The 8,939-nt window shown below is 42.5% G+C and overlaps 1 pseudogene; it reads right to left on the bottom strand.

Annotated features, from left to right (window-relative positions):
* Window positions 1-4,791: 4,791 nt before the first annotated feature.
* LOC111951361 (scm-like with four MBT domains protein 2) overlaps window positions 4,792-8,939 on the bottom strand; it is a 50,367-nt pseudogene continuing 46,219 nt past the window's right edge.

The raw sequence follows: 8,939 nt of genomic DNA on the forward strand, positions 1-8,939 counted from the left end.
CCGGTAAAAAGTGGGGAATAGGGTGCCATTTGGGGAATAGGGTGCCATTTGGGTGTCACCCATAGTCTTGAATTGGATCTCTGTGACGGGTAGTTAAAGAGAGTCCCCAATAGCTGAAGTTGACCTCCTAGTGGAGCTGTAGTTTAGTTGTGTTCATTACTTGTAGCTTTAGCTAGCTGTCCTATATGTGGTGCAGATATAAGATCTGCTCACTCTGTGTGGTTGTGCCTGTATGAAGAGTTTGRCCTCCACTGTCCTTCTCCACTGGGTTCCATTGTATTGAGTTTGAAGCCTCCTTGGCCTTCTCCGTGTATGATTTGGTTCGAACTCACCTTCAGTCTTATTGTTAGAGCTGAGGAAAGATGCGCTTGATATTTCTCATAATGGAGTGATGTATTCTTTGCCTCAAGAGGCTCACGACTCGTCTCTTTTTTTCTCTGCTAGCTTTGCTTGGCTGGTTGGCAGTCAGCGGCGCATTAATAAATGATAAAGGAAATCAAAGGCTTACCGACAGCATGATTGGATACAACATCTTGAAGAAACAGTACATGTAGACAGTGCATATCATTTGAGAATATAATTKTTTTAAAAATAATTTCCTACCATTTTAATGCATTTAATGCATTCTATTTGGTATGAAAGCCTAAAAACAAGCAGTGAAATTCAAATCCACGGATGGCTTTTTCTATTTTTTACCCCCACCCCCCACACCTCCCTCCCCCTCTAACACACTCCTGTTGTGTGTCACTGCTAATTATTTTTCAAAGGAGCAATTTATTTCAATGTTTATCATTTCATCCATTCCCCCAAAGATAACATCAGTGAATTCATTATCTTTGAGAGAGAGATGAGGGGGTCCAGAAAAAGATTCATATTCTATCTCTCCATCTCTCTCTTTCTCTGTCTGTTTTTCCCATTTCAGATTTATCCTTCACTTTGTAAAGGCATATGGAAATGGGAGAGGAGCAGATGGTGATTTGGTCCCACGGGCAGTACAGATGACTTATGAATAATGAAGAATAGAGAGGAAATTGTTTGGSTGGTTACACAGAGTTGTGATGCTATAGATACACAGTCATTCCACACAGATAAACCTTAATCAATAGTGAATCCTTTCCGAATGAGGACGCACCCACAGCGCCACTTCATATCTGTCTGCTTAAACTACTTGTTTATCAAATGGCTTCGTGACAGACAATTAATGGAAGACAAGGTTKATTTGAATGATGATGTTTTTTATCAACTACTGTAATGTACAAAGTATATTCCCTCTGGAAACATACTTTACTTCAGCTCCTTTATTGAAGTGTGTATTTTACTAAATACTTACGTTTATTCAATCAAAACAAATCAAATTGTATTTGGCACATGCGCAGAATACAACTGGTGTAGACTTTACTGTGAAATGCTTGCATACAAGCCCTTCCCAATGACGCAGAGTTTAGATGTTGGAACATTGCTTCCAGCACTTGCTTCTATTCAGCCACAAGAGCATTAGAGAGGTCGGGCACTGATGTTGGACAATTACGCCTGYCTCGCAGTCGGCGTTCCAATTCATCCCAAAGGTGTTAGATGGGGTTGACGTCAGGGCACTGTACAGGCCAGTCAAGTTCGACAAACCATTTTTGTACGGACCTCGCTTTGTTCATGGGGGCATTGTCATGCTGAAACAGGAAAGGGCCTTCCCCAAACTGTTGCCACAAAGTTGGAAGCACAGAATCGTCTAGAGTGTTATTGTATGCTGTAGTGTTAAGATTTCCCTTCACTGGAACAAAGGGGCCTAGCCTGAATCATGAAAACAGCCACAGATCATTATTCCTCCCCCACCAAACTTTACAGTTGGCACTATGCATTGGGGCAGGTAGCGTTCTCTTGGCATCCGCCAATCCCAGATTCGTCCGTCGGATTGCCAGACGGTAAAGCGCGATTCATCCCTCCAGAGAACGCGTTTCCACTGCTCAAGAGTTCAATGGCGGCGAGCTTTACACCACTCCAATGCTTGGCATTGCGCATGGTGAGCTTAGGCTTGTGTGCSGCTGCTCGGCCATGGAAACCCATTTCATGAAGCTCTCGACTAACAGTTATTGTGCTGACGTTGCTTCAAGAGGCAGTTTGAAACTCTGTAGTGAGTGTTGCAACCAAGGACAGATGATTTATACGAGCTACGCGCTTCAGCACTCGGTGGTCCTGTTCTGTGTGCTTGTCTGGCCTACCACTTTGTGGCTGAGCCTAGATCCTAGACGTTTCCACTTCACAATAACAGCACTTACAGTTGACTGGGGCATCTCTAGCAGGGCAGAAATTCTACAAACTGACTTGTTGGAAAGATGGCATCTATGACGGTGGCACGTTGACCATCACTGAGCTCTTCAGTAAGGCCATTCTACTTCCAATGTTTGTCTATGGAGATTGTAGGACTGTTCTCYATCTTATACACCTGTCAACAACTGGTGTGACTGAAATATCTGAATCCACTCATTTAAAGGGGTATCCAGATACTTTGGTTTATATAGTGCATGTACATGAAGGCAGGGTAAAGTGACTAGGCATCAGGATAGATGATAAGAGACGAATAAAGAACAGAGTAGCAGCAGCAAATGATGTGTGAAACTGTGTGTGTGCGCGAGTGTGTAATGTGTATGATGTACAGTTGAAGTCGACGTTTACATACACTTAGCAAATACATTTAAACTCAGTTTTTCATAATTCCTGACATACTCCTAGTAAGAATTCCCTGTATTAGGTCAGTTAGGATTCACCACTTTATTTTAAGAAATGTGAAATGTCAGCAATAATAGTAGAGAGAATGATTTCTTTCAGCTTTTATTTCTTTCATCACATTCCAGTGGGTCAGAAATTTATATACACTCAATTAGTATTTGGTAGCATTGCCTTTAAATTGTTTAACTTGGATCAAAACGTTTCGTGTAGCCTTCCACAAACTTCCCACAATAAGTTGGGTTAATTTTGGCCCATTCCTTCCCTGACAGAGCTGGTGTAACTGAGTCAGGTTTTAGGCCTCCTTGCTCAGCACACGCTTTTTAGTTCTGCCCACACACTTTTCTATAGGATTGAGGTCAGGGCTTTGTGGATGGCCATTCTAATACCTTGATTTTGTTGTCCTTAAGCCATTTTCCCACAACTTTGGAAGTATGCTTGGGGTCATTGTCCATTTGGAAGACCCATTTGCGACCAAGCTTTAACTTCCTGACTGATGTCTTGAGAATGTTGCTTCAATATATCCACATATTTTCATTCCTCATGATGTGTCATTTTATTGTGAAGTGCACCAGTCCTCCTGCAGAAAAGCCCCCCACAACATGATGCTGCCACCCCCGTGCTTCATGGTTGGGATGGTGTTCTTTCGACTTGCAAGCCTCCCCCTTTTTCTCCAAACATAACAATGGTCATAATGGCCAAACAGTTCTATTTTTGTTTCATCAGACCAGAGGACATTTCTCCAAAAAGTATGATCTTTGTCTCCATGTACAGTTGCAAATCGTAGTCTGGCTTTTTGATGCGGTTTTGGAGCAGTGGCTCTTCCTTGCTGAGCGGCCTTTCAGGTTATGTCGATATAGGACTCGTTTTACTGTGGATATAGATACTTTTGTACCTGTTTCCTCCAGCATCTTCATAAGGTCCTTTGCTGTTGTTCTGGGATTGATTTGCACTTTTCACACCAAAGTACGTTCATCTCTAGGAGACGCCTCTCCTTCCTGAGCGGTATGACAGCTGTGTGGTCCATGGTGTTTATACTTGCGTACTATTGTTGTACAGATGAACGTGGTACCTTCAGGCGTTTGGAAATTGTTCCCAAGGATGAGGCAGACTTCTGGAGGTCAACAACAAAAAATCTGAGGTCTTGCTGATTTCTTTTGATTTTTCCATGATGTCAAGCAAAGAGGACTGTGTTGAAGGTAGGCCTTGACATACATCAACTGGTACACCTGCAATTGAATCAAATGATGTCAATTACCTATCAGAAGCATCTAATGCAATGACATAACTTTTCGGAATTTTCCAACCTGTTTAAAGGCAGTCAACTTAGTGCATGTAAACTTCTGACCCACTGGAATTGTGATACTGTGAATTATAAGTAAATAATCTGTCTGTAAACAATTGTTGTAAAATACTTATGCACAAAGTAGATGTCTTAACCGGCTTGTCAAAACTATAGTTTGTTAACAAGACATTTGTGGAGTGGTGAAAAACGAGTTTTAATGACTCCAAACCTAAGTGTATGTAAACTTTCGACTTCAACTGTATGTATGTGTGTTTGTGTTGTGTCGGTCTGCACACGCGCGTGTGTGGGCGTTTGTCGTTCATGTGTTTGGGTTTTGTGTGCGTGCGAGTGTCAACGTGGTGTGTGTGAGTGAGTGTGTATATTAACCAAGACAATTACTGAAAACGGTATAGCCTAATCATTTTCTAACTTGATTGTTGTCTCTCTGTCTTTATKTTTCTCTCTGAACGACCAGACCAGTGCTGTCGTGACCCAGGCCTGCTGCAACGGGAGTGCTGTAGTGCGAGAGCACAGAGAGGTGGTTAACCACAAACACACATGGTTAACTCTTCTTCCTCTACGTGCTGTTTCCTGGGTCTGTACAGTCTATCACAGCTGTCCTGACACACAGTACACAGTACACACAGTACTACTGCTCTATATGAATGGAGTTATGTAGGTCTTAACAGGATCCACTAACCTGGGACCATATCCAATCACAACCCTCCATCTTAAGTGACAGGCCTCTCAACACTTTCCCCCAAAAATTAAGGGACTACAAGACACGGTAAGGATCGAACTCTTTTAAAAGATATGACAAAATATTGTATTCGTCTGCGGTTGCCAGCTCTTACTCATAATATTGGGCTATTGTGTTAACAAAAGATTTACTATTACATTCACTGTTTGAATACATTAAAATCATCGACTGACTTCAGAAGATTGTCTGAAATTGCCACTTGTACATGAGATAAAAAATATTTAAAAAATGGCTTTAAAAAAAACAAACAGTTAAATGGTTGTTTACTCCTCTGCAATCAAAATGTATCCAGTTTGTTTTCAGATACAGCTGGGAAACGGGAAAAAAATCATGCAAAACAGACGTTAGAAATTGTGTTGCCAGGCAACCATTTTAGGTAGCAGTTGATTAAAACACTTTTCAGACTGGCTCAATCGAAAGTGTRAGAGTTGGTGTATGTGCTYTTAAATTAATTCAACTGTGCAGTAACAGAAAATTGGTGAAGCACGACTCGCCTTGCTGCTGTGAAATACTCTCATCTGAATATGTACTGTCTGTATTAAATTAAATGTATATTACATTAAGAACATGTTACAGTCTTGGAAATACAACAGGCTATTAGTCACTGCCTGCATGAAGAAACACAATGAAATCCAAATCAGTAATGGAATGGTTATGACTACCTACGTAGTTCATTCAGGCCTACCCTCCTGTGAGTTCATACATGGTTTAAAAAAACACTTTGATGAATTATTCATCTCTATAAAAACTAGAAAACAAAACGTCATTACAAAATCAGTAGAAATGTATTTTCTTATCAACACTTATCAAAAATATCTGCACCGCATTTTGCATAGATGGATACAATGTATTTGACATGACTGTTTACATGATTGTGAAAACAACTTCTTAAAAAGTGAAAAGGGTAAAAAGCTATTTCAGGACTTTGGCCACATTGTAGATACTAGCAACAGACTATCTGTTGATAAGCAACTGACTATCTGTTGATAAGCAACTGACCATCTGTTGATAAGCAACTGACTATCTGTTGATAAGCAACTGACCATCTGTTGATAAGCAACTGACCATCTGTTGATAAGCAACTGACCATCTGTTGATAAGCAACAGACTATCTGTTGATAAGCAACTGACCATCTGTTGATAAGCAACTGCTTGCTAAGGTTACGGTTAGGGTAAGGTTTAGAATAAGGGTTAGGTTAGGGCTAGTAGACAGTTAGTTGAAATGTTACTGATAGCCTGTAGAGCATCTGCAGATGGACCATTCAAATAAAGTGTTACCAGGATTTTTTACAAACTTAATGAGAAAATGCAGCGGACCTACTATGTCCCTATGCACACAAGAAAAAACGGATCATTTATTAACAGGACTAAATTACTATTGACTGGAATAACTCATGAACAACCTTAAATACATATTTGAACCCAAAGACTTGGACATTTCAATAGCCTATCAACTCTCTCTAAATATATTTTTCTTACATCCGAATAAGATATGATATCTATTCAATAAGGAATACAATAAATATTGCAAATATATTGTAGGTTACTAACCGATTTTCGTTAATGAAATATATTAAGCTAATTTACTTAAATATAACAAAGAGGGAAAACATTGAACAAATATTTAATAACATTTGTTCATAACTTAAACACTGCCAGGGCCATTAGTCTGAAACAGCATGTAAAAAAATAAGATTTTCCAAGAAAATAATCCTCAATTTCGATCAGTTTCTTCACAGATCTGTATTCCATATGGATTGACTCATATGTATCGTACTCAACCATTCACAGTTGACTGATCCTTCCACACAATACTATGGAACTCTGAACCTTCAAACCCATCTCTGCCTGTTGTCGCAGATGACGTCCTGAGCTCRGTATGTGGGTAGCTCCTCCTCTACTTCCTCTGACGTCACTTCCTTCTCTATGTGACATCAGTAATCCACGGAAAAGTGGCCAGGTAATCCTTGTCCAGAATTGAGGAATTCCTAAGCGACAGCATTACCAGTTTTCCCACTTTCCTCCCAGCTTTCCAGACCAGGTAATCCCAGACTTGGCATTAAGCGAAATCATCTCTCCTCCTCTTCCTCAGATGAAGGTGTACTGGGCGGGGTGTCTCCAGACAGCTTGTGCTCTACAGGGTAAAAGGTGCCAGGTGAGATGCCCAGGATCAGTTGGCGTACTGGGCATAGAAGGCCACCTTGACCCTCTCTATCTGGTGACACAGCTTGATGGCTGGACCCAGCTTCAACTCCATACACTCCTGGACTGTGGGCAGGGTCAGCAACAACAATGCCTGGCCATCTATGTCCTGCAGAGACAATAAGGACAGAGAGACAGAGAATAAGGACAGAGAGACAGAGAATAAGGACAGAGAGACAGAGACAGAGATAGAGAATAAGGACAGAGAGACAGAGACAGAGATAGAGAATAAGGACAGAGACAGAGAATAAGGACAGAGAGACAGAGAGTCAGAGACAGAGAATAAGGACAGAGAGACAGAGGAAAGGATGACGATGTCAATGATAATGTGAAGAGAGAGTCTGTACATCAAACGAGAAAGTGTGTTGAATTGGGGATGTGTGTGTCTGCATMTATTTCAGAGTGTGTGCACAGTGTGTGTGTGTACCTGCTCCTGGAAGATGTTGGCGAGAGCAGCACAGTCGGTGGAGGTGATGAACGTGACCACGTCTTCTACGGACCACTCCAGAGGGTTCCTCTCCAGCACCAGCTGACACTCCGCCTCACTACACTCCACCTGCAGGACCACAGGACACATGGCCACAAAGATRAATCTACATACAGGACCTTTATCGACTGGATATGACATCAGGATGCCATTCACTGACCATATCTGGGCCACCCGGCCACCAGGGAGGCAAAGAACCCATCAAATACTAAATCACATCTTCATTATTGTGGGTCTGTGTATGTGTGTGTCTCTGCGTGTAGCATTTGCTCTCACCTGCATCTCCTGTCTCTTGGGTGGGTGGTACTTGTTCCCCTGGTTATATGACAGGGACCGAGTGCTCCGCCTCCTGCTTTCAGGACCCTCACGGCTGCCCGAAGCTATGCCGGTATGGGTGGCCCTGCGTAGCGTCACGGCGCGCCGCGGCCGGCTGTTAGCCACCTCCACAGAGGACGTGTCTATGTGGTCCTCGCGSGGCTCAGAGCTGGTGCCTTCTTCACTGCCCGACTGCAACATAAGATKATCTTCATCCTCGTCTTCATCACTGTCCTGTTGGGAGTTATAGGGTCAATCTTAGTGCAGTGACAATCAAGTCCATTATGTAATAGAAAGAAATACACACAAGAAGAGAGAGAACACACGACAGGAAGAAGAGGAAGGCCACTTTGTCCAGAAGAACGCGCGCGTCTGCAGTGGACTACACTCCTGCGGGTCACCACAGTCTGACAGAGCTCTCCCTCTATTTCGTTGTCTGTCGCTCTCTCATGTCTCTCTTTCTCTTGTGTAATGAAGGGCTATGCTGTTCCCTCCCCCTCTCTTTTTCCTTTTCTTCTTTCTCGCTCTCTCGTGGGTCTCCTTTCTCTCTCTTCATGTCTCTTTCTCTTTTTTTCCGTGTCTCTCTTCTATCCGTGTTCTCTCTCTCCGTGTCCTCTCTCTCTTTCTCTCCGTGTTCTCTTCCTCTTCTCTCCGTGTTTTTCTCTCTCTTTCTCTTCCGTGTTCTCTCTCTTTTCTCTCCGTGTCTCTTCTTCTTGTGTTCTCTCTCGTCTCTCGTGCTCTTTTTCTCTTTGTCTCTCGCTCTCCTGTCTCCTTGCTCTCTCTTCTGTCTCTCTCTTGTTGTCTCTCTTTCTCTCTGTCTCTCTGTGTCTTTCTCTCTCTTGCTCTGTGTCTCTCTTCTCTCTTTGTCTCTCTTCTCTCTCTGTGTCTCTCTTCTCTTCTCTCCTTTCTCTGTCTCTCTTGTGTTTCTTCTGTTGTCCTCTCTCTTTGTCTGTGTCTCTCTTTCTCCTCTTGTCTCTGTGTCCTCTTTCTCTCGTCGTTCTCTTCTTTCTCTGTGTCCTCTCTTTCTCTCTTTTCTCTCCTTCTGTGTCTCTCTTTGTCCTTCTCTCTCTGTCTCTCTGCTGTTTCTCTTGTTCTCTCTCTCTTTTGTCTGTGTCTCTCTTCTCTCTGTCTCTGTGTGTGTCTCTTCTTCTTCTCTCTCTCTTCGAGGTCTC

This window comes from Salvelinus sp. IW2-2015, linkage group LG24, assembly GCF_002910315.2.
Source record: "Salvelinus sp. IW2-2015 linkage group LG24, ASM291031v2, whole genome shotgun sequence".
NCBI lineage: Eukaryota > Metazoa > Chordata > Actinopteri > Salmoniformes > Salmonidae > Salvelinus > Salvelinus sp. IW2-2015.